The sequence below is a fragment of the Canis aureus genome, chromosome 13 (genome assembly GCF_053574225.1).
Source record: "Canis aureus isolate CA01 chromosome 13, VMU_Caureus_v.1.0, whole genome shotgun sequence".
Classification (NCBI taxonomy): Eukaryota; Metazoa; Chordata; class Mammalia; order Carnivora; family Canidae; genus Canis; species Canis aureus.
Genome location: NC_135623.1, coordinates 10,340,592 through 10,345,851, shown reverse-complemented (window position 1 = coordinate 10,345,851; position 5,260 = coordinate 10,340,592). Strand labels below are relative to the sequence as shown.

Below are 5,260 nucleotides of genomic sequence, written 5' to 3'. Positions count from 1 at the left end.
TATGCAAGCTACCATGTGCCAGGCACTGTAGGGATACAGCAGTGAACAGCACAGACAGCGTCCTCACTCTCCTGGAGCATGCTGGTGGGGGGACAGAAGAGAAACAGGTAGGATGCCTGGGTGGCTCAGTGGTTGAACATCTGCCTTTGGCTCAGGGCGTGATCCTGGGATTCTGGGATCAGGTCCCACATCAACCTCCCTGCAGGGAGCCTCTCCCTCTGCCTATGTCTCTGCCTCTCTGTGTGTCTCTCATGAATAAATAAATAAAATCTTAAAAAACAAAAGAAAGAAAGAAGTAAACAAATAGGCAAGATAATGACAAAGTGATAACTGTTACAAAGTAAATAAAAATGTTTAAAGGAGGTGGTTACTTTAGATGGGTAGTCAAAAAAGGCTTTTTTTAGAGGGTGAATTTTTTTCTAAATATTTTATTTATTGGGATCCCTGGGTGGCGCAGTGGTCTGGCGCCTGCCTTTGGCCCAGGGCGCGATCCTGGAGACCCGGGATCGAATCCCATGTCGGGCTCCCAGTGCATGGAGCCTGCTTCTCCCTCTGCCTGTGTCTCTGCCTCTCTCTCTCTCTGTATGACTATCGTAGATTAAAAAAAAAATCAAAAAAAATATTTTATTTATTCATGAGAGACACACAGAGAGAGGCAGAGACACAGGCAGAGGGAGAAGCAGGCTCCCTGAGAAGAACCCGATGTGGGACTCAATCCCAGGGCCCTGGGATCATGATCTGAGCTGAAGGCAGACTCTCAACTACTGAGGCACCCAGGCGTCCCTTTGAGGGTATTTTAAGCTGAGTCCTGGACAATGAAAAGGACACCAAGTATTCAACATTTTAGTTTTTTTTTTTTTTTTTTTTAATTTTAAGTAGGCCTACTCCATGCCCCACATGGGTCTTGAACTCATGACCCCAAGATCAAGAGTCCCTTGTTCTACCCACTGAGCCAGCCAGGTGTCCCAATCATGTAACATTTTAGAGAAGGGAATTCCAGGCAGCTTGGCAAAGCCCTAAGATGAGAATGAGATTAGCTTGTTAGAGCAACAGGAAGAAGGTCCGATATATTGGAATCCAGTGAGCCAGGGGTCTTGAGATGAGGTCTAAGCCAGGGCCAGATCATTATGGACCTTTATAAGGAGTTTATATTTTATTCTAAGTGCAGGTTGCAACTGCACTGTGGGGGGTGACATGACATGATTTATGGTTAAAAAGGCTCACTCTAGGCTGCTTCAAGGATTGAAGTGGGTGGGAGCAAGAGCGGAAACTGGAAGATCATTCAGAAGGCGAGTGCAGTTGTCCAGTGAATGACGGATGAAGGTGGTCACAGATGGAGGAAGTGGATGCGTTCAGCATACATTCTGGAGGTGGCTTGTCAGCTCTTCCTGATGTGGAAGACAATGAGAGAAAAATCAAGGGAAACTCCTAGATCTTTGACTTGAGTATGTGGGTAGGTAGTGGGGCCATTTTTCTGCGATGGCAGAGATGGGGAGGAGCAGTGTTGCGGCTGGTAGGGGCGGATATCAAGAGCTCCATATGGGACACTGTGAGCTTGAGATGTCTATCAGATATCCAGGGTGGGGGGATGTCAAGGAGGCAGTTGGATATGAATCTGGGGCTGGGAGGAGATACAGATGGGATACAAATGTGGATGTCGTCAGTGTCTGGTTGTGAGGAATCACCTCATGAATGGTGGGAGGGAATGTTCTAGGCAGAGCTTAGAAATCTTCATAGTCCCTCTTAGTTTGGGGATCCTGTGCTCTTTCCTCTGGATAGCTTTACTTCACACCTTCCATTGGACACCTGTCTGATTCCAAAGGGTCCAGAGGAATCGGTGGGATAGAGGATAATAGTGGAAGAAAAGGCCAGTAGGGAAGATGTAGATAGGCGACCCGAAGAGTTTCCATTTAAGCAAAGACCTAGAAAGACAAGGATGGAAGTTCTGGTAAAATTATCCGGCCTCAAGTTTCCAGGAAGTGTCCTGTGGTGTGCTTCGTCCCAGGGTGCCCTGTACTTGCCCCATCTCCACACCATCAGCTGAAGCATAATTGCCCTTTTGCTTGTCTGTCCCCCCACCCAGACTGTGAGCAGCATGAGAACAGGGGCTATGCCTGTGTGATTTGGTTCTGAACCAGCAGCACAGCACAAAGCTGGGTGCTTGGCACTGATTCCACGCTTAATTAGTATTTGCTGAATGGATAGATTTGAGAGTGAGTGTCATTCTCCTGATGTGGCTGCAAAGCTAGGGGCCTGAGCCACAGTCTGAGGCCAAGTTCAGGACTCCAAATAGTCCTAGGGAATAAGTTGTTTTGGTGCCCCTGCAAGGAGAGAACTCTGCCCAGGTGTCTGGGTGTGGGGTTCCCTACTTCCAAGGCCACCGATTTCTGTGGGGGGATTAGCAGAGGCCTTCAGTTGGCGAAATGGGGGACAGTTGAGAGAGCACTTCCCAGCCCCAGAGGACATTGTAGAAGGGAAATATTCCTAAGTGCCCCTTCTACCATCCTGCAAATCCTCAAGGACAAAGACCTGATCAGATTCCCTTCCGTGTTCCCAACACGTCGCAGAACTGTCCCCAGCACATAGTATTCCTCAATAAAAGATTGCTGAAATGAATCGAAGCCCAGTAGCCCAAGGTTACTGGCCAGCTGCCAGCTGCAGAAAGCTTGGCAAATCTTACCAGCAGCTCAATCCCAGGGTAGCACTGCTGGAGCTAGAGCCCCGGGGAGACACAGCTGACTGTCCTAGGTCCTAAGTCCAGAAGCCTCTGGAAGCTCCACCTTCTCACGGCCCACAGCATGAATAATTCAGGGCAGGATTGGTGGTCAGATTTGGGAAGGACAATGAGGTTGAGAAGAGGCAAAGCTTCCGATGCTCTCCAGTCAGAGAGGCCGGGACTGCAGGCTTCCCGGGTGGTTAGACGGCCCTGCCTCACGAGCTCTCCGCAGCTGGGCCTGTCTGTGTAGCGCCAAGCTGCAGGACACAGGTCCCAGCAGACACTCAGAGTCATACCCAGCCACCGGCACTCTGGCTACATCTTCCGCTTGGCACCCATGGTTCCCCTCTCACCCCAGAGGGGTTTTTGCACTTCTGCTTCTGCCTCAGGGTTTCTCGGCCCATCCCCACAGGAACTCTGGAACTGGGCTGCAGAATTCTCCAGGGCTGAGGCCTCTGCAGGGTCCTGGGGAGAGATGTCCCACACAGGAGCCTGCACCGCCGGCCCAGCTATGCTATAGGTTGGTTACCTTTGGGGACCTCCTGACCTTTCTCTGGAAGCCTCAAAGGTACCTGTGGTCCAACGGTTAAGAACCCTTGGCTGAATCAGAGGACTTTGGTTCTTTGCCTTGGCTTCAGACAGTAGAGAGCAGTGGTTACAGCGTGAGATTTTGGAGACAGGCCTGGGCTCTAACCCAACCCCAACACAGCTTGCTTTGTGGGCATCATCAAGTCGTTTAACCTCTCAAAGTCTCTGTTTCCTTATCCTGAAATGAGAATAAAAATACCTACGTGCAGCATACTGGGGAGGATTTAACAAGATCATATACACAAAATGCTTGGGGCATTGCCTAGCACTTAGTGGAAACTTGGTACTGGTGGTTCCTTTCCTTTATTTAACATAAGAATGCATGCAAACAGAGATCTAGAAGGTTTCGGTGGGTAGAAATCCCCCCTTCCCATCCCCACTATCCCTTCTCGAGATCAGAGCCTCACTACCCTTTGCTGGGACTATTGCAAGAGTCTTCGGCATAACCATCCACGCCCATCTTGTGCCTGTCCTTGGGTCACTGTCATTCTGCTTTCCTTCCTTTCTTGGCTGCTCATAACCATTTGATTTAGACCAAAATTTCTTGGCTTGAAGTTGAAGGGTCTGTACATTGATCCCACCCACATTTTCCTAACCTTTAAAGTGAAAAAGAACCCAGGATGTGGAGTCTGAGGACACGGATTCCAGTCCTGAATTGGCTACTTTCTTCCTAGATGACTGAGTGAATTATCTAGTCTCAGCTTTTCTACATCCAGAAATTAAAGATCATCATACTGCCTCGAGGGGGGCAGTGTGATTTCTATCCTCTATCTTTACTGTTACGTCAGTGGAGTCCATGGGCAGGGACCAGGTGCATCTTGCTTATCACTGTATTCTTAGCACGGAGCCCAGGGCCTGGCACATGCTAGATGGTCACACATGTTTGTTGAAAGAATGAGTGAACAGGATCGTGAGGACTGGCTACGGCATGACCCGGGGAAAGCACCTTGCTGGTTCTTGCTAGTCTTTGCATGGTCCCCCCAGGGGCACACCCAAATCGTAGTGTCGCTATTGGGATTACTAGTGAGTGGAGTGACTTGGGGCAGGTGCCCTCCCGTCTCCGAAGACAGCCGCTTATCTGTACTCTGACGGCACTGAAGGCATTTCTTATTTTCTGTATTACTAGGCGGAGCATGCAGAAGCAGCTCAATAAACGTTTTCTCAGTAGATGAATGAAGCCTCTTCCGGGGCTCTGAACGGGGCTGGTGCTCCCGGGGCCTGGATCCCCTCTGCCCTTTACCCCGTGGGGAAGATGGGCCTCCTCCCGGGCCCTCCTACATGCAGATCCAGGAGCCCAGCGGGGGTGCGCACGGCTTGGGCGCTCTCCGGCAGCGGGAGCGGAGGCCCCAGGAGCAGGGAGAGAATGTGGGTTTGGGGGAAGCGGGCAAAGGCGGGGCAGGCAGGGGAAGGGGCCCATCGAGCACCGGGTCCGGGCTGAGAGGCAGCCGGGCAGCCTGGGACGGCGACCCGGGGACCGGCGGTGAGGAGCTTCACGCGGGGCGGCGGGCGGCGGGCGGCGGGCGGGCCGGGGTCAGCGAGCGGCCGCTGGGGCCCGGGGCGCAGGGGCGCGGGAGCAGCGGGGGGAGGAGTTGGCCCGGGGACCCCGCGGCCGCACCCCAGGCGTTGGTGGGGAGGGAGCGGGCGGGGGGGAGGCCCCGGGCAGGGCGCGGGGCGCGGGGCGCGGGGCCGCGGCGGGAGGAGTTGGCCCGGGGACCCCGCGGCCGCACCCCAGGCGTTGGTGGGGAGGGAGCGGGGGGGGGGGAGGCCCCGGGCAGGGCGCGGGGCGCGGGGCGCAGGGCGCGGGGCCGCGGCCGGGCAGGAGCGCGCGGGGAGCGAAGGCGGCGGCCGCGGGTGGGGTGCGGGGCGGGGGGAGCGCGCAGCGGGGGGCGGGGGGCGGCGTCGGCGCCGGGGGTGGGGGAGCGGGTTGGGCGGCTGCGCCGGCTCCGCTTCAGCCGC

General features: G+C 54.2%; 1 long non-coding RNA gene across 2 annotated transcripts; it reads right to left on the bottom strand.

Moving 5' to 3' along the window:
- Positions 1-664: 664 nt before the first annotated feature.
- LOC144281828 (uncharacterized) lies at positions 665-4,762 on the bottom strand. Of its 2 annotated transcripts, XR_013350214.1 has the most exons (4): positions 3,289-4,762; positions 2,681-3,181; positions 1,686-1,922; positions 665-1,388 (listed from the first exon to the last, which is right to left on the bottom strand). It is a non-coding gene; the product is annotated as an uncharacterized LOC144281828 (long non-coding RNA). The 2 variants fall into 2 exon arrangements; XR_013350213.1 differs by lacking the exon at positions 2,681-3,181 and having other exon boundaries at positions 672-1,388; positions 3,289-4,744.
- Between the last annotated feature and the right edge of the window lie 498 nt (positions 4,763-5,260).